Raw genomic sequence first — 21,906 nt, 5'->3', positions numbered from 1 at the left:
GTTGACAATTCGATTCATATATTACTTTGACGTTCCTGTATATCTTATCTAATGCCATTACGATTATGTGACTTATGATCAATGCCTCTACCAGATATTGTCAACGCGTCAACGTTTCATGCAGTTTACCGTATACTTGTACATCCAATATTGTCATTATTTTCTAAAGGTGCTTTTGAGGACAAAAGCTCCACGACGTTCAGGGGTGTTGTCATAGACTAAATCATTTCAATAAGTTTCCTTAAAACTTCATTTATTCAAACAATCTATTTCTTTCAATATAAGTCCAAAGTGCACCGAAATTCTATCCCCTTTGTCTATGTAATGTATTCGGCAAACATTCGGTGTATCCCCTTTTATCATAAACCCCCCTCCGGGCAGGACCCTTAATTCTCAAACGCTATCAATACATGTCAATTAACACCTCCCTACGTCGGCGAATCTTACGTATGTACATGTGCATGGGCCAGTGACCTTGCACAATGTGGCGTAATGGCCCTGTGTATAAAAACCTGACTGATATGGTCAGTCGACAGACCATCCAGCGAGACCATCCAGCGAGACCAACCAGCAAGACCAACCATGGAGACTAGATCATCGACAGAAGTGGACGGATTGTGCGTCTAGTCGGGGTGTCGGCCAAGGCCGTCGCCCCACCTACGACTACGTCGACGATGAAGAATCGCCGTCGGACTTCTGAATGTGTGTGAGTGACAGAGCGGGTCTCCACATCGGGATCATTGGCCACTCAGTCCCGATGTGCGTTCTGTCACGTGTTTACCACTGTGTATACCATTTCGACCATCAGTCAACCAAACAATAATAAAATATGGCTGCTGCTGTCTTCATCTCTACTGCTGACTTTTGTCCACCGTTACTCTTGTCCACCATCCTAAACTACCACCCGAGAGCGACCACGACGACCGCTCTTGGACAATACCATACACGGCAACTGCATGACTGGCATTCTCGAAGCTGATAAGGGAATAAGAAAACATGCAAGTTTATGAATAACAACTTTTGACTTTTTGTGTGTAGCTTAGTCCGTATTTTCCGTTTTAAAACTTGCAAAATAGCTTTGGGGTAAATATGTCAAAATGTCCTTTTATGTGCATTATCATAAGTGTATCGATCATTACGAGATGGGACTTGGAATATTCAACAACTATCACACAGTCGTGTTAGGAGTAGAAGCCTGTGATCCTCGCACAACGTTCACTGCGCAGCTGCACATAACACCACATCGATGACCAGGGGACTGATAACAGAGCTGTGACAGATGGAACGCAGTGTGTGTAATTGGCAATCGGGACCTCAAGAAGGCATTCGTCAAAACACAGTGGTTATGCGGGTCAAACAGAGAAATTCCAGCTGCACTATGGGGATCAAAGTCGTGAAACCAGCTAGGCGTTTGTGTCGTACAGCTGAGATTGCCAAGCGAAATGTTCGACAGTGTATCGAAGTAAACAAATCCTGCCACACAGAGATGCCACACGGAGATGCCACACGGAGATCACAACATGGAATTATGCTTCTGATTAAAATTTGAAATGATCATCGTCCTCATGTTCAGAGACGAATGTCCGACAGGTTGCGACCCAGTTCCTACTGCCACTTTGACGTCTTTAATGTGAGTATTTGTTCACCTTTAGAAAGAGTGAGTGAGTGTGTGCGTTTAGTTTCACGCCGAGTAGTACAGACAATGGTGGTACGAGATCACAAATAAAGCTTTTGTCAGGCCCTTTGGTCCCCCTACCAGCGTATAGACCACTTTTGAATGCACAACCTGGTCCAATGCACAACCTGGTCGATTTCGACCAGAATCCTTGGCATGCGTTATTATCGCGTTCACCCTTGCTATGCTCAACACCTCATTGCCGCTGATTTTAATGGTGGTTTTCTTGTCGATGGCACGACCTATATTATACATGGTTTCGCGTTTGTCATTGCTAGAAGCCAATGTGATGTGAACTCCAGTCGAACCGTCCAAGGTATGATGACATTGAGGAATCAAACCAGTAGCGTTTGGTTCTAGTCTATCTTACTCTGGTTGTTGGCTATGGTCACCGACTGTGGCATGGCTTTGGCACCTAGAGGCTCTCTTAGCCATTTTGAAAGGATCTAACCCTCTTCCATACATTTGTTATATAGATAAAATATAAAAGTTTAATACAGATAATGGCCGAAGACGGTTTTGATATGGATGATTTGGGGGATGAAAGTACCCCGTCTCCGATCAGGAGACCTCGTTTGGCGGTGACACGCCCTTGAGCTCAAACAAAACGTCAACAATTATTATGATGGTTTAAAACGTGACACAAATTACGTTGATCTGAAGTACCAAAGTTATTCCAAATTTGAGATCGATGAGAATGGCACGCTGAAACTGAAAGCTCACCCAGAGGTCGATCTCGTGAACAAACGCAAGAGAAAACTGCTGCTTTGTTGACAATCTCCAGTCGCCATGGCCCCGACTTAATCTGTGAGGAATTTAACATGGTAGATTATGGTGGTGCATGCCCTAAGCTTCCTCCGAAGGCCATCTAAGAGCTACAAAACATCACGGTTCAACTCATCGCTGAAGATGATAGATCCCAACGTGCTAAAGAGGCATCAGACAACCTCGAGGAAATATTGGCCACGTACTGGAACAAACCTTATCCAGATTCAAATCCCAGTCTGAGAACTGCAAGGGTTAGACAATGCATTGCAAACCTTTCGTGGAGCACTTGTAAACAACATGGGAAGCTAAACGAAATCAGTGAGGGAATCGCTCATGAGAAAATAAAGGCGACGACGATCTGATAACCGTCATCGAAGAAAGATTGCGCTACTTGGAAGAAAGGAGACAGGACCATTTGGAAGCCGCTTCCTCGTTCCGAGAAAAATCTTCAATCTCAGATCAGCCATGTGCAGGAAACCATCAATCGAGTCCTGAATGAAGACACCACATTGACCAACGGGATCCGAATTCTAGGGATCACCATCCTCAGCGTTCTGACGGCATTTGGTTTCATCATATCGACCCTGGTCTTGCCCCTGACAGGGGCTACCGTAGGGTCTACACCAATCCCTCCCGACGAGGTTGATGTTAAAAGCTGGATAAAAACAACATCTCAGATCCCTCGGGGAAGCCCTGGCTAAACTTGCGGGTAAGGCCGCCAAAGCCCTGATCGGCATCCTTGGTAGAATCATCTCGTGGCTGCTCTGCATGCTTTCGATGTACCCAGCATAAACATTTTCCCATCATCACCTGGCCCTTGTTTGTAAAAATGGAAAAGTACAATGGCGGCAGAACGAAGTCGTTTTCACCATGGCAGTACAAGAAGTTAACCCGGGGCACCATCCCTGAGTTGGTAATATCGGTTTTAGATATAAACATAATCCTGTGAATATAGATTACCTTAGCATGACACTGCACATAGAATGACCAGCACACAAGGCCCCGGAAAATGCGTCAATGTTGGGATCTCCGACCGCGGGGACACACTCGGATTCAGCGACCCCGGAGTAGATGGTAAATTGTATGCCTTGCAGTTTAACAACAACATTTACAAACGCGTTGAAGTCCCCATCATTGGTGGTAGTGGTAGAAACCTAAGTGATATAGTCGATGCCTAGGCTCTCAACACTAGGTTTTGACCTGTTCCACATCGGTATACCCATCGTTCGGGGGCAAACTGCTCGACTTAAAAGATGATTCGAGCAACCCAACGGCCATCACCAAAAATATACCACATTCACTCGTCTTCACTGACAGCGACAAATGGGTGTTGTTTCTAGCTCAAGTTGATTGGTTTCTCAACAATACTCTCAGTTCCCCCCTACGTGTTCAAAGAAAACAAACACAACTACCTAAACAAAGTCGTGAAGAATGGAACCCTGCTCTTGGCTTACATACCAGCGCAGAAGCGTGGTGTAATCATCAGCCCAGTCTCGGGGATGGCGTCACACATGCTATCTAGTAAGCCTGGTAAGGACGACGTGGCATTGCAGTTGGTGTTACATGCCGCCGATTTTAATCGGCTGAGTGATTAAAATCTTGGAAGATTTACCTGCAAATTCCATGCTTCTCATTCAAGTCTACCTAGGGGAACCATCGCAGGACGAAGTTAGAAACCATGAAAGGAATCAAACCCCAGTGGCCCGAACAACATCAGTTTAACATTTGTACCATGTACATGCGGGTGGGTGCCGACTCCCACACCAGTCGGCAGGGAGTCACCGTGACCCTGGAAGACACGATATCACTCACCAAGATCGTCCTACCAAACAATATACACCTCATGGGGTTGAAGTGCACCCCTGAGAGGTTATCTTGTACACCCCTTACCTCTCTTTAAATGGCAGGCAGGTCGCTGAATTTAAAAATAGCGGTATCCTAATCGGGTCTTTCATTCCAGATAAGAGTTTAGAAATTCTCTTATTGGTTGATTCCAATAGCGATAATTGAGTTAAGGTTTGAGATGCCCAATCGTCGAGTGAATTATTTAACTATGGCGCAGAACTCACTCATGATAGATTCGCTCAAGGATACACTGGTATTGATGAGTACCATGATTGTATTGAGGGCCAACAACTTTTACCTGGGGTGATGATACACCTGAACATCACACACTGGTTCAAACCAGGCCCCATCATCACACAAATGTTGGACGACACACCACCGTTATCCTATGAAATAAACCCCCAGTGGGTGGCTCGTGTGAGCATAAATTTACAAATTAAACTCACACCTATTTCTGACGCCCATCTAAACCTTGTAAGTTGCAAATACATTGATAAAAATATCTCGTGTAACATATATTATACGCACAGCGTGGGGCTGTACGCAGATGCAGAGGAAAAAAGTCAATAAGACAATGGAAACCATAGACGGGTTTTGAGTGAAACAGATATGTGATGTAAAATGTGAGCTAGAACAAGACTGTGATAAGTGGACAGCGCTATACAAGAAATATCATAGAGCTTTCAATATCGTGGATGGGGCGGATATTGCTTTTATGACTACCAGCATGGGACTAGGGGCGGCGGGTGTTGGGGTGTTGACCACCATCGTGGCCTCACCTATAGTGCTGGGTATTGAAATATCAGCTGGGGTGATAGGGTTGGTAGGGCTGATGTTTCGGTTTGTATCCCGCAGACTGCATTGCAAGGCACTGAAACATGACGAGATCAGAGTTCTAGCCGAAGCAAAGCTGAACACGATGAGTGAGTGTATTTTCACTGACAGTAAGATCACAGAGGAGAAGTTTCGTTTGAACCTCTCGGAACTCTGAAAATATGAAAAAAAATGAAACAAGATATTCGGTCCAAGTCTTGTAAAAGCACTGTCATCAGCGAAGAAGGTTAAAAAGAATACATAGAACAAGGGTTACAACAAGCCCAACGATCCTTCTTTACGAAAACCAAAGAAATCATTGGAAATACACGTTAAACTGTTTCGCTGAGATCAACATATGTTGAAAGGCACAATACTGTCACCCAAGTAAAAAAATCCATTTTCCTGTCATGGCCAGGAAATTACTGTTTTGCGGTCACAGTGACGGGGGAAGTTCATTGTGCATTCAAAAGTAGTCTATACAGTGGCGGCGAGATCAAAGGGCCTGATAAAAAAAATTATTTATGAATAAATAAATAAATAAATAAATAAATAAATAAATAAATAAATAAATAAATAAATAAATACGGTCGTAAAAAATCGCATCTGGTCCAGACGGTCCAGTGATCAACAGCATAATCATTTCTCTACTAAATTGGAACTGATGACGCGTGTCAACCAAGTCAGCGAGCCTGACCACCCGATCTCGATAGTCGTCTCTTACGACAGATATGGATCACTGTAGATCCATTCTAACTCGGATAATCACTGTTGCATAGAAAGATTTGCAGTAACTGAGCGAGTTCAAACATCGATTTTGTAGTATTAGGATTTTGTTGTATTAGAATAACGCACCGTCCGTGGACAATAGAAAAGGTTTGAAAAAGGTGAATATAACAGAAACAAAATGTTTGCCAAAAGGAAGTTACAAATGATTCAATGCAGCGTTTTCCTGGAAGATGTAGGGACACCACCGAACTATCCCTTTCCTAGCATGTGATGCATGTTTTTATGTAGTAACTATAAGGTGATCGCACTATCTTTTAAGGTTAGTTTTATCAATAATTTGGTGCTTTTTATCATTTTCTAATATCAACTATACTTGTGTACAAATATATATACAATACAAAAAAGAAACTGTTTAGGAAACTATACTGAGGGAAATAGATAAGGGATCACATGAAAGGACAAGTGGTCCCTAAGTTCTTCCCAGGTTTCTTTACAAACTTTGTATCGCATAGCTTGTGACGAAACCTGGAAAAAATACAGGAGCACATGCCCTTTCCCTTATTTTTCCCTCAGTATATTTGACACAAACCAATCCATGCTGAATCCCAACACGGGGAATGGTTGCCGACGACAAAACGTTTGAAACAAAGAAACGTTGAACAAAAACATAACATTACACTCACTTTTGTAGTTTGTCATGAAATTGTGTATGGCCATGAGCTGAAGAATGTAACTACAAGCTTTGAAAGGCGACATCAGTGGCCTTCCCCTATAGACGACAAGAGAATGAAAAGACTGACAGGTCAACGGCACAGCACAATCGGCCGTTTACATGATGGGCATTTCAGCATGAGGTGGCAAGACACTACAGTGTGTCCAGACAGACCATCTCAAAACTGAGAACCGATATATCGTGCAATATCAGGCTAACATGCCTCAGAACAGCATTCACCCTCCTCCTCGTCATCATCATCATCATTCCCAGTGGGTCACCGCTGCCGCGCTGTTATCGATGCTCATGGTGGTGACGCCAGATACTGACATTTTACTCTCACCGAGGGGCTTTAATAGCCCCTTGTGGTTTTACCAAACACTTTCTTGATAATTATGTTTTGGAAATTAGTAAAGTGGTGATTTTTACCATAGTTGTCATGTTTGAATCAGTTATATGTACCCAGTATATAAACTCCAAAACACCATCTATAGCTCCGTTTGTCTAGAGTATATAAAGGTATGTAAAGGGATTACGTTTTTCACTTCCTGACTGATAGCAATACGTGAATGCTAAAGTTTCGTAAAACCAGTATACCTTTACATGAAGAGGGAATTACAAGATGAACAGCCGAGAATGATTACGGTAGAAAAATGTTTCACATTTAAACAATATCGTTATTGTCAGCGTGAGTTTAATTGAAACACAGAACTTTATGGATGGTAACTTCTTATTTATTGCAGAGCGACGTTTACACCGTTACCAAGGCAAAGATATCAAAGACGCATGACAGGCATGGCACAAAATGTAATTTTTAAAAATAATGAATATTTTTTTCTCTGATGATACAACTATGTATCTGAAGTGGGAAACCTATCTTTCGACTCTAAAAAACGTCAGCAAAACCCACTCAAACCCATGTATTCGTCGTGCAAAGTTACTGCCCAATCCGGCTTTACACGTGCAGTCGATCTCATGATCTACGCATCAAAGTTTTCTCCGTATGCACGTGTTTGCATTGGCCTCAAGAATTGGAAAAAAAAACACTTTTGAACCACAGTTCTAACAGTACTTTAAACGCCATGATGGTCAAATGTGCATCGTGAACGTGCCGTTGGCATGTTGCAAGCGGGAAGATCAGTTATTGACGTCGCAAGAGCAATGGGATGCAGCCGTCGTACTGTGTATGACTTGCGAGGGCGTCTACAACAAATTGGCACCACTCCTGATCGCCCAAGGTCGGGTCGTCCACGTGTGACGTCACGAGCAGAAGACCGTCAAATCGTTCTACGTCACCTACGTGACAGATTTCTGCCGGCTACACGAACCAGGACTGAGACGTTTAGAGGTCGACTGTCCTCACGGACCATTCGAAATCGGTTGCGGGGTGCCAATCTCCATTTGAATTTATATTTTTTTGACCTGACATTCTGTATACACATGTTTTGGAACGGCGGTGTAGCGTAGTGGAACTGATTGTGGCACTGTCAGTGTATCGAGTATATCCCACAGATCTCAGCAATGCGATAATAACAAATTAACCATCTTACGATCTCTTGATCTTTTATAGTGCCCTGAAGAAAGAATGTGAAGCTTCTTTTTTTACCCAGTATATGTCAGAGGAGTACATGCTACTGACAGATGACAATAGCCTGTATTGTAATTGTACGCGAATATACGTACTGTAAGTGTAGATTGTACTGCAACTAAGGTACCGTTCCTCGTGTATGGGTGTGGGGTGGGTTCGGTGGGCGGTTTACTAGCTTTGAAGTAGATATTTGTGATGTTTATAACAAGAAGTAAGGGCGGCACGCACTGAGTTTCAGGTTGACCGCATTTAAAGAATACCGGGCACAATCAGTGATGGTAAGCAAACGGGTAACACTAAACTGACAAATGGAAAATAAAGAAATTGTACCACTCATGTACGAAAAATGAAGCAGATTTTAGGGACTAGTTTACTGCATCCATGATACAATAATATAATGCAATACAATACTTTATGTCAACAATATATTCATTCATTCACATTATACATGCTTCACCACATAGATCATCACACAACCCCTCCACCCCTGGCATAAATTATGTACGATCCCTATGTGAATGATCTGCCTTCATGAATGGAATCATACACTCTTTCCTAAACGTTTTCCGTAATTGTAGCTATCATTAGGAATAACTCCACCCAGTTACCGTTAATGTCCCGGTCAGTGGATTGTTTGACGCTGTCAGTTAGTTTACTGTCCTCGAATTATAACAGGACTGTCTTCTCACAACGGTATCACAAAAAGGTATCACTGTACAATTAATGATTTCATGTAAGAATGCATTCATATTATTGGCGTCGTACAAAGATGTAATGCCTGGTATCACTGCTTTCACTGACAGTGTTGTTTTTTCGAAAACGATTGTTTTCTGAAGATATTTATGGCTTGGTTTGGTTTGGCAATAACTAGTTATTTATTACAATGCTATCTTATAAGAGGGTCATCGTACAATGATGTCCTATGCAAGTGCATCTCTTACAACATTTATAGTAATAAAGGATGTCTTTGTACAAAAGGTATTAGGTCATTGATATTTATCCTCGTAAGGGGTTACATAACACAATGAATCAATAGATAAGATTTACACCTTTTCACACTACTCACTTCAGGAATTTGAGGACTGAAGGCTTGAAATGGCACTGAATGTTTAGTTTAAACATTTACATTTCGAAATGCAAGAAATGAGGATCAGTGAACAAGCCAGAGGCGTATGCAAACTCCTCTTCCGTACAACATAGATAGAAGAAACTATAATGGTGATGACATCATAAAATAGTCATTTGGGGTTTAAACATATTTTCATTCATGGAAATGAATTGGTATTGGTGAACAAGCTCAAATGCTACTACATGAACTACGATTATAATGTGGCGTCATCGATATTGACTGATGAATGTATGAAATACAGCTATTCTCTAAGTATTCATAATAAAGAGTTATAATCGTGGACGGATTCAAGTATTTTCTGGTTTACTTTGCTTCCCTCCAAAATGGCACCCAAGTTATAACCGGTGGTGTAAAATGCAAATACAAACACTTATAATCATTTGATTGTTGATGGCAAGTGTAATCAACACAGTAATAAATTTCGTGTATCAATATACATTATGGCAGACTATTAAAAGCTACATGGCAAAATTATGTAATTATGTTTCTTATGGTTGCAGAATTATGGCGTTATATGTTTCATATCGTAGTATTTTACAAAAAGCAGGAACCTGATAAAAGTGTGAAGCTGTGCACTGATTTTCAACATTTCCATTTTCATTTTTCAGTCTGAGTTGGAATTACCATAAAGAACAGATTTTAAGTCAAAGCATTTAACAAAGTAATACAATTTGTAAGATCACGTGCAGAAGATGTCACACACTGAAAATTGCAATGTATGCACAAAACATTTAGAAATCTGGAGACTGGTGGGGTTTTTAAAGAATGTCAGTAACTTACCTTCGTCCGTTTGGCAAACTTCATGGATGAGCCCGAGGTGTATGTTTATATATGTATATCTAACTGTCTCAACATACATATAAGTATCATTTTGTCACGTGACACATTACGCATCCAATGTACTTGTTCTGATGTTAGATGTCACGTGTTCTACAAACAGTCTCTCCTTGATAACATTTTCGAGATGTGATCAAGTCAGGTATGAGAAAACGGATTGGTTAAAAGTAGTACCAACTTACTTGTGGAAATATTACGTAAGATCGAGTGTGGACCTTTAATGACGACTCGTGAGATTAAGTGTCTTATTTAGGCTACATAACCATGCCGTTATCCACTGAAGTATGTTTCTTTAGGCAAACTCACGCATTGCATGATGGGTGTCTGCTCCATGACCGTGATGCTGGAAAGAGCATTTAATTAATGAATGTCGGTTACTGAAGGGCATCACGGAGAGAGTTTGAATGATTTCCTTACGAGGAGAGATCATGACGTTTGGACAACATTATATACAATGAACAGTCAGGTTAGGTTACGAACTTTAATTTTTCACTATAGTCTTCATTCCGTTCAATACACTTTACTCATTTGTCCTTCAAGCTGGCAATGCCCTGGAATTAATAAGTCTTTTAACTGGTCCCTAATCCAAGTTTCTATTGTAGTTTGAGGTAGCTAAATAGGATATGTGTAACAGAACAGAACTTAGAAAACGTTTTCACAATACTTTCTCAAGATGGTAACAGCTGATGTCACTGAATAATATACAATGGACATTCAAGGAAGTAAAACCATTCTCACATCCATGGCTAAATAAATCACAATTAAGTGTACTCATCATATATCTTAATCTTGTGTGCAAACATTAAACGTCCTTATTTCATATGCGTGAGTTTAGTTTTACGCCGCACTCAGCAATATTTTAGCTATGTTGAGGTGGTCTGCAAATAATCGAGTCTGGACCAGACAATCCATCAACAACATGAGCATCCATCCGCGCAATTGGGAACCGATGACATGTATCAACCAAGTCCAGCAAGCCTGACCGCACTATCCCGTTAGTCGCCTCTTAAGACAAGCATAGTCGCCTTTTATGGCAAGCATGGGTTGCTGAAGGCCTATTCTACCCCGGGACCTTCACGGGTCTATTTCATATGACTAATATTTAGGTGCACAAATCTCTTTCAAGTGGATATAAGATTTAAATCATGCCAAAGACAGGCAAATTCTAATAGCTAAGGGAATATCATTCCACGTTGTAACTGCTGATAGAATTTAAAATGGATGTTGAGAACATCAGTCTTGTACATGGTTGGCTACAATTATTGGAGTTTCTTAACTGTTAGCTTGTCCGGTTGCTTACTACAGGTGAGAGTAAATCCTGAAGAAAAACTGGTGTTGTTCTATTTAGTAGGAATTTTGAAATGGTCCAATCATTTTAGATGACTTTTTTGGACAATGATTTCAATGTGGCCTACGAGACGAGAAGGTTAAGCCAAAATCACCTGTTTTTATATTGCAGCAATAAAAATTCAAATTTCTGTCCTTCCTGCCATCTTCAAAGTGAGTAATATAGCTCCTGTTTTTTACTTGTCTTTTTGTTTGGACTATTCCATTATAGTGCGCATTTAGCAGGTAGTAGCTAATCTGTTCACTGAACTGTAAATGTCGTCGTTTTAAGGCGTTTACGTACTGCTCAAGTCAAGTCAAAGTTTGTTCTCATGAGTCATATACATGACATAGAGTAAACAAATACAAACAATGAAACACATGTATTTGTTATATTAACGGAGCGTACGCGAACTGCTTGTCTGTGTAATGAGAGGAGACCTTAGCAAATCGTCTTCAAGTGAGACCTCAAATTTTGGAAAAAAATATAATGACACTGGGTGTCAGGTCGGGACTGCTGTACACGTGGGTCCTACTTCCGTTGGTAGTGTGAGGACATGAACTACATGTACTCATTTTCAGAATTCCTTCACACTACATTATGTTATCATTTGTCCTTCACATTTAGATACGCATTGTGAATGATGCGATGCGATGCGATGAAAATAGGTCCTGCTCCTATTTTAACGCATCGTTTTGGAAAATGCATGGGAAATTCCTTTAAAGACGTAATATATATTTACACGTGCTCATGAGTGATTTCAGCCACGTACCTTCTTCTGTTTTAAAATTGAAATGTAAGTTTCCATTAATATTAGCGCATTTCATATGATACACTTAGTGAAATAAACTAGCGTCCAAAAGAAACACCCCCAAAATAAAAATGATTGTAAATTGTCAAAATATTTGTCAATCAGTTTGAAAATTGCTAAAAACAGATCTCTCCAACACAATATGTACATTCCCAGTGAACACGCGCACTTGCATTCGAATTTTGTGAAAACAAATCAATTTACACGCGTAAGATGGAAATTGTGGAAGTAATGGAAGTTACGTTATTAAATTAGGGTGTAAAAGTGACCAGGTTTATCCTTTCACATCTTGTTATATCGATTGACAACCAGGACCATGCTTCGTTTAACAGCAGAGCAGGAAAAGTGAACAAGCGGTATCCTACAGATGGTTGCAACAGAAGAGCACGTGGCTGGGACCATGGGATGCTGCAAATCCACCATTACCATCACCAGCACACGTTTACGAGAGACTGGCAGCACAATAGACAGACCAAAGAGTGCTAGACTGAGGGTCACTATCACTGACCTCACCTGACGAACCGATATGTCACTGTGACGTCATCAGTCGCCAACAGCCTTAGACATCCAGTCAGCAGACAGTCTATGGTCACTGTTTAATGATCTTCCAAGGACATGAAGCTGACGCGCAAACGTCGACGTGCCAGTCTGAGATGGACCAGGACGGTGCTACAATGGCAATAGCGAAACTGGCACGGAGTGCTCTTCAGTGAATAAAGCAGGTTCCAGCTCTTCGCGAGCTCCAGCTGAGCATATCTCTTGACCAACTGGGACGTCGTATTCGGAAAAGCCAAAATCAGCTATTGACGAGGAACGCTTTGGCAGCTGCCCTCGAAGAGGAATGTCGTCAGATCCATAATCAAGATCATAATAAAGACAATCACACAAATATTCAAGTCTATCAATAGTTACTGAAACGGCATCCTCCGCTGAAAAAAACATTTGTACCAATACATACGTTAGATTCTCCTCCCAGTGAGATGCATACAGCCACTCCACGTTATGAAACACCCAAAAACCACAGTGTTGATAAGGTGTAAAACTTTCAAGCCTTGACCTGCCCGCAAATAATTTAGGCTTGACAAGCGGCGTAGTTTATCATCCAAAGGGAATTCACCATTTATTTTTGATAAATGAATTGATAATGATTTATTATCCTGAATTTTGATGACTTTCTTCATGTACATGTATACATTATAACACGACCGCCGGGCAGGTGATTTTGAGAATTTGTCAGTCCGTATTGAAAACAACCCATCCGAGTCGGTGGGGCAGGCAGGTATATGGAACGCTGTCACATATACACCCTCCATAATTGATTTTATATAAGAGATATCGCATTATGACATTCTCTTTTATTATATACGAGGTGGAGTATTCATCGTTCACACAAAACAGATAGTAGATCACTGTTAGTATTAACACATAGAATCCTTGAATAACATAAATGGACAAGGCTCAACTATTTTGGAATACCTAGCACTGTGCTTTAACGCATTCTGTGCGTCTGCCTTGAGGGGAAGTATTCACTGCATTTGCGACAATGCAAGATGGCAGTGTTTCTAAGCGATATCAACATGTGTATGTCAGCCTGTGGTTTCACGAGTGTAATCACCAGTGCTTCTTTCTCTTCACCCTAACTACAGTCACAAAGAAAAAAAACAAGCGGAATATTATAGAGATTTTGAAAATTGTCTTATATGAACTACAAACATCGCAATATAATGAATGTGGCAGTGCCTGTGACACCATAGGTGAATGCTAATTCCCAGCAAGTCAGTATATTCATATAGATAGTGTTGTCAGTTGTTTCATTATTGTATCACTGCAGAAGAAACGGGGTCTTACTGAAAAAATTTTCCGTAGGTTAAACATCTAATGCGTGATAATCTTACCTTTCTTGTGAGTGTAAAACGCGTACACTGGACTAAATCACTTTCGATTATCTGCCGAAAGAGATTCCATTCGGCTTAGAAGGGAAAATAGAGGTGAAATGTATATGTAAAACATTGCAGAAGAATATTTTACTGTCATCATTATAAGACACATTCATATAGTTGACGACTAACTTTTTCATCTTCCTGCAGTGTGAGTCTCGTAGTTTCATTGGTTTACCACTGGTAAACTAGGTATTGCAACTGTTAGACGTAATGTTATTCCGTGGGAAATTGAGCAAGATGATGTAATATTTACAGACAAGGATACAGTTCTTGAAAAATGAGATGTGACTTTGGTATCTATTTAAAAAAGACATCCCATCTGGTTTTGATGATAGTCATCTACGGACAAAGATCAGCTAACCACAAAAGTGTCAAAAGTGACCTGGGTTTCCCTATTTCCTGTGCTGACGTCGAGAGAGCAGATACACGTACTTGAAGTACCTTGTGCACTATTCTTATATTTGCTCAATACTCGCCCTAGTCAGAAGACACACAGACAGCCAGACTTTATTCAGAGTATATGGCCTCATGGCCAAGAACACATCACAATAGCGTTAATATGTCTGTACGGTGTGGTTGTATAATGAAATCATTTAAATACTTGGGTTCTCTTTTAAAAAGATAGCGGTATAATAAATCTCTACATGCTAACAACTTTTAGAATTTCATCCTTGTTGAATTACTGGTATACAAGGAAGGTACATTCAATTTCCCAAGAGATTCATAACATGGACAGATGAGAGTAATATCATATTCATCTTGTATCTCAACGTGTGCAGGTTATATCATTTATGTTACTATTGCTACATTGTCTGTACATTGTCAGGACTTTGAGATTATTAGACTGACATCTTAAAATATCTGAAACAATATATTTCAGCTTCAAAAACAGTTTTAATGGATCTAGAGAAGGAAAGATAATGTGACGTGTTTAGTCCTGTGTACCAGTCTTGGATATTTATTTCAACACAGCTTTTTCAATGCGGACATAAATAATGAAACATCGCCAAGTACCTGATTTATCCACACATATGAAACACCGGTTGTGTAGGAAACCCAAATCTGGCTACCATTTTCATCATGTTGCTTTAGCATTTGACAGCATGCTGCTGGATATCGTGAAGGGTGTTCGCGGATAAATATCTCATACACTTGCAATAATATCTTACGCAGAGGTTCTATCTGCCAGTATCCAACTCCAGCGAAAGTGTCGAGAGACTGTGTTCTGCACTGACCTGAGCGAATGCCTGACAACACGTTAGAATACATACATTCCAACACCTTATAGAACTTACCATGGACGTCGCATTATCCTCCTGTTTACAAAATCAAAAGCTTATTTGATGTCTGTGAAAGTCGCGTAGAAGCGGTGTTTAGGTTTCCTCAAGTATTTTTGATCAAGATCAGTGTAAAGATGTTATCAACCGTAGAATAGGTATTATGAAATCCTGCTTGTCCTTTTTCTAACAGTTTATTGAATTCAACGAATTGTCGCAGTCTGCATTGTAAAATAGATATGATACCTGTACCTATAACACTTAAAGGAGAAATTCCTCTATGATTATTTGAATTGGAAGAGTCACCGCTCTTATACAATGGCACAAAATACCAGTATTCCATGATTCCGGAATGATTCCGGTATCCACGATTATTGTAAACAATGTGTATAGATAAGGAGCTATAAATGAATCTAAAAACATCTGGTGGAATGCCACCAATTCCAGCGGATTCACCAGCTTTCACGGTGAAATGGCTTTAGTAACTTCATCTAGGCAGATCTGATCAGATTACTCTTCAGCCTCAACACAATCACTACAACCTACTGGGTCAGGCTGCAATCTGATCACTGGCATTGTACACACCATCTGACGTATCTGGATTAAGCAGATTTCTATAATACTCATACCGGCTACCAGGGTTAATCGTCTTTCCCACACTTTCAGACGAAGTAAGAGATTTAATTGTTTTCCAAAACGTTGATCTTGGCAGATTTACTCGCCCGAAAACACCTTTGTCAGCCCGTCTTTGCAGATATTGCAGCAAGAATGTGGTTGAACATGAAGTACACTTTTTGTTGATTGGAGTTTCTATTCGGATTTGCAATATGATTAGTGGATAAGAATAGAATCATTTCACCCATGTTTTCCAGTTTACGCCAATCGAGCAAACCGTGTTCCTCGTGTAGAATCTCCGGTTAGTATCGGAGAGCATGCAAAAGCGCCTTAGTAAGTGACTAGACAACAACAATCTGTTTGCAGACGAACAAAATGGATTCCGTGATAAACGTAGCTCACAGAAACACACTTATACACTTACGTATGTACATTGTTGTATTCGACTTTATGGTAGTATGCAAAGCCTTCTTCTTCACTCTGATGATATTGCCTTCACTGCACCCGATGACACTTTCCTTCAACGTATGTTGGACTGTGTGTGGAACCGATGTTAAAATTGCGCCTTAACATCAAGAGTTACATGAAGAAAACAAATGTCGTTTAATATCGGTCATCATCAAATCCACCATCAACCCCAAACCTAAACCCAAAACTACTAAGTCTGACTCAGCTCCTGTTTGTATCTCACTGCCTTACATTGGCAAAACATCACACCACATTAGCCGTCTACTCAAGCAACAAGCAGGCATCGGCACATACTTCACCACAGCCACACCCATCAAAACCATCATCAGGGCAAATGGTCGGAAACATCCCACAACAAAACAAGAGACTAAGGGTGTGGTATACAACATCAGCTGCAACTGTGGCAGCAACTACATTGGGGAAACATCCAGACCACTAAACGTTCGCATCAAAGAACACAAGACATCAACAAACACAGCAGACAAAACATCAGCCATTTCGGAACACATTACCAAACTTCCTGACCACAAAATCAATTGGGACACTATCGAAACACTCTCCAGCAACAAACATGAGTACAAGCAGAGAAAATTGGCCAAAGCTATTCACATACGCAGACACAACCCTTCTATAAACAGGGATTCGGGTATATTTCTACCTAACCAATTCGACACTTTAATCAAGAAATATTAATCTCTGACTTCCGTCACTAATCCTCTATTAATTGGTCTCCTCAACCCTGTATGATCTACCCCCATCCCTGGCTTCACACTAATTACTGGTTATGTCAACAACTCAAGTTATATCCTTTGATGTTTTTGTTATCTCATCTCCTCAATTATGTTGTTGTTATTGTTAATCTCCTCAGCAATATCTCATGTACCTGTATATAAACTGTTACACCTTGTCCTCCCATATGCTTGAAAATGGTATACGAATCCATACCGAAACGTCGCTATTGTGAAAAATCGAAAATCGTCGCTAAATTGAAAAAAGAAGTTCATCATCCATAAAATTTGTTCCGTCACCTGTGATTTCGTAGGCTTTGCCTGTGTAAGGTCAGCCTTTGGCCTAATCAATCATCAAAGAGAAGAAAGAAAGCGAGAAGGAGATATATCTTCTAGGTCAATCCCAGCAACAAAAGGAAATATCTTCATAAGGAGGATTAAAACACAGTATAGCTAGACTAGAATATAGTTTTGCTTAAACTGTATAGATACTTTAATTCAATGTCCTCCTCAGACGTATCTGAGAGACAACGAGCACTGTCTCGAATAATGCAGGGACAGTAATTTGATGCTCTGTGCACAGACTCAGCAACCTCAATATTTCCAAACGTTTACTGGCCCAAACGTTTAGAGATTGCTGTCTCCGTGTACACGCGAATAGAAGCGAGCCACTGCAAAGAAGGGTTTGCATTCGTCACTTCCAGCATATACCAGAGATAGCTTTGCTGATGACAAATGGACGTAGTTTTATATGCGGATTATCTTTACCTTCGATGACAAAGAATCTAGCCCATGAATCAACATTTTACATATATTTTTTCCTGGATTGCTAAACTTCATCTTAGCGCCTCTTTCTTGATAACGAGATTGTATCCATGATACGGCGCCCCTGCCCCCCAGCCACCATGGCATGCCCAAATGACATTGTTACATAACACCTGATATCCAATATGCTAACGTAAGAGACTCCCGTGAAGAACAACCTCCTCATGGTGGATGCTGGATAACGCTAACAGCTCTTCGCCCCCGTTCGTCACGTCCCCACAAATTAAAAAAAAAAAAAAGCTTTTGAGATAAATAGCTTATGAGATAAGTTTTGTAGGTGACGTATCTTTGTCCTCAACAACCAGAAATCTAGCCCATGAGCCAGCATGGTACTTCGTGTAGTTTAATCCTGTTCATCCAAACGGCTTTCCTTTCATTTCTTGTTGAACCAGATTGTTGTAGCTCCCCTTCTCCCTATCCACAACGGAATGTCAACACGGACGGTGTCATACACCGGATCTCCGAGAAGCTGACACCATGGATACAAGGGTGTTATACTCCGGTGAATACGACATGAATAGCGTCATTTATCTACCAATTTCACGGCAGACTGGTTCTGGCCTCGAGAAGAAAAACAGGAGACATACATCACTCAGAAGTCAGCATCGCTAGATTGGCCCATGAGCCAACGTCTTTTAGCATAGAACTCTAGGCAATTTTAACATATCAATAGTATGCACACAGGAAATCAAAATGGCAAATACTCAATAAGTTAAATGTGCAAAAAAAATGTAAGGATAGATAGAATCAGGCCCTTTCTACACCCATCTCTGTGAGTAAAGGCCAAAGTGGCGTGCTGGGCAAAAAGAACAATATTCCTGGCTTCTTCGTGATCCAAAGACACGAGGGCTTACCCATGGCACACAGACTGCACAATAGTCTCCTTGCACGACCGGCAATGGGGTTGCTATGGATCGATTCGAATCCGGGTCCACACGAGGAGGGCGAAGAGCTTATAGCGTTAACCAGAACGCATCACGAGGGGGTTGCTCTTCAAGGTGCCTTGTACAATGGGGATGGCAACTTTATGTACAAAGTAAATGCAAAATGCGAAATGGAAAGCAACCTGAAAAAAAACTGAAAGCAACAAAATACTCAGCAATCATGTCTAAGGAGACAACTCCGGCTGCAAAGAGCATCACTCTGTTCATGCGGTTGTATCCCATTAGTCATACGCAACTAGTCATACGGCACGGACAGGATTAATTAAAGCAAGGGTCAAGCTCCCTACCTTACACTTGACGCGTCCGCTTTTCTTGTATGAGAATAACTCGTTTAAACATATTTATTTTATGAAGCCTGGGTTGTTAAACAAGTATTTTATGCTTATATACATACCCATCCAGCAACATAACAATTTCAGAATCGAGATTGTTACAAATACACCCAAACAACTGACAACTCATGTGTTAATAAATAAATGAAGCATATGTTCATAAGTAAATGATGCAAAGATGCAGTTAACAATATGATGATACGTGTTGCAATGAAAACAAGCGAACATGCAGGCAAACACCAGTTCTAGCTTTTGCAATCAGAATGAAACTTGCCTAAGCATTTAGAAAATCGATTACTATCATTTTCTTGAAGTCATAAACAGATTTTAATATAACCATTTTAATATTATTGCTTTAAAACGTCTTACCACTTAAGATAGTATCTAGATCGTATCCGTAGATATAAACGATGGCATTTCGTCTGATTTCAGTATTTTTATAGTCCGTTCAACTCAAAGCGAACCGATGACTTGCAAACTAACTAACTCGAAAACTAATAAACATAAAATACTCAATTAAGCGCTCGTCATAATGAAAACATCAGATCAACACTGTGAGTTTTTTTGCAGAATTTATATCCTACAAATAAAAATGTTGTTTAACTAATACAGCAATTCATGCAGCACTTTACTGGACTTGCTAGTTGCTATCCCTTATCTTTTCCTGGCTGTTTCTCTTGAGACAGGGCAGGGAAGTATAGACTACGACCTTTACTTCATTCAAGGGGTGGTTTTGTGAGTAGTGACAGTATCGGTTGAAACTGAACATGTACAATCACAAGAGTATTACTGTCTCAACACTGACCTGTGTGTTTTTGTAGGGTGAAGGACAATTGCAACCCTACAATTCCAACCCATGACAAATGCCTCGCACTTATTTTACATTGATAGCGAGGAAAATTGCCACCGGAAAATTTCATGCAATTCTATTTGATGAAATTAATGGAGTTTGTCAATAAAAACAACTTTAGATGATGAACAGTCAACGGTTCTTGGTACATTCCTGGGTGGCAAATGTCAGCAAATATTGTATTTAAGATATTAAGGGTCAGCCCATATGTGACGTCTCTTTCACCATCGTTTGTTAAACGTTCACGGCCTGTTGCCACTTCAGGTTGTTATCGAGAAGTCGCTTCATAATATGAATGTATGGAATTTAGGTCTTTGCGAACAAAGCAAATAGATGAGTAGGTGCGTGCGTACGTGCGTGTGTTAATATAGATTTTCATTACATAAATAGTGAGTAGACCTATGATTGACCCGTTAAAGATTCAAATTAATTATTAAACTCTAACATGACCTAGTGTTATGTTTCATAAAATAAATGCGTAAATGAATTCAAATGAACCATAATTCATGCAATTAAGTGCTTTCTACTATCGACAACATGCATTGAATCTACAATCAACACAGAAGACTCAATAGAGTAGATAGGAAGCTGGAGACAAATAATTCCTATAAATTACCATCAAAATAGATATTGATAGGTTTAAAATTTAAATCATGCTCTTCAGATAGATTATTTAAAACGCTTGCTGCTGAAATCTGTTGAGACTATATACTCACAGTTTTGATAAATAAAAATTCTCTTACTGCAGTATATTTCACAATATGACCGAAATACTATTGGCGTGACTTAAATTAAACTCACTCTTTCGTCCACTTTAGCCTGCGTTAAAATGGCGCGAACCGATTTCAATATTCTTAACTTCGATATCTCATAGTTAACATACTTTGGTTGACTTGGTTGACACATGTCATCGGTTCCCAGTTGCGGAGATCGATGCTCATGTTGTTGATCATTGAATTGTCTGCTCCAGACTCGATTATTTACAGACCGCCGCATATAGCTAGAATATTGCTGACTGTGGCGTAAAACTAAACTCACTCACTCACTCCAACGTGTCATCTCACAAAATTTTTAGAAGAAATATGACCGAAATACTATTGGCGTGACTTATATACAGGTATATACTCAGTCATTTCCCGGAAGTTCGGGCACATACGACTATCGCCAACACTGTAGAATGCTCTCGCACTCTCCCGGTAGTAACATACAGAAAGTCAAGGGCAGATAATTTCCGGACAGCCTGCCTCCAAAATTTTAAAAATGCTGACCATCTATTATACGAAATGTGTCCCATCATAATTATTATTCAAAACACTACACGCTGTGGCCCAATATTGATTATTACTTAATTGATAACAAAATATACAGAAAATACACACTCGTAACAAAAGCATATATTAATACAATATAATGTAAATTTTCCCAAATTACCTGAATTCTTTGATTGACAGTGAAATGCGTTTCATATCAGAAACCTGTATAAATCGTCAAAATGGCGCATACAGATTTCAATGTTCTTAACTTCTATATCTCATAGTTTACGTACTTTAAATATATATTTGTATATCTGTACCGGCAAATTTCAGAGCGAAATAAATTTAGAAATACACATTTCTGGAAAAAATATTCAATATTCGTCGTAAATTAATCGTATTTACGATGTCATCCCATATCTTCCAACGTGTCATCTCAA

At 40.1% G+C, this 21,906-nt stretch overlaps 1 protein-coding gene across 1 annotated transcript in view; it reads right to left on the bottom strand.

Moving 5' to 3' along the window:
- The window catches only part of LOC137287988 (mycolipanoate synthase-like), a 35,663-nt gene extending 25,567 nt beyond the window's left edge, over positions 1–10,096 (bottom strand). The window contains exon 1 of the mRNA XM_067820351.1: positions 10,040–10,096. The gene's annotated coding sequence lies outside the window, so the exon portion shown is untranslated. The remainder of the gene's footprint in view (positions 1–10,039) is intronic.
- Positions 10,097–21,906: the final 11,810 nt, after the last annotated feature.

Source organism: Haliotis asinina, chromosome 6 (genome assembly GCF_037392515.1).
Source record: "Haliotis asinina isolate JCU_RB_2024 chromosome 6, JCU_Hal_asi_v2, whole genome shotgun sequence".
Classification (NCBI taxonomy): Eukaryota; Metazoa; Mollusca; class Gastropoda; order Lepetellida; family Haliotidae; genus Haliotis; species Haliotis asinina.
The sequence above is the reverse complement of the archived record's forward strand: the minus strand, read 5'-3'. Positions and strand labels throughout refer to the sequence as shown.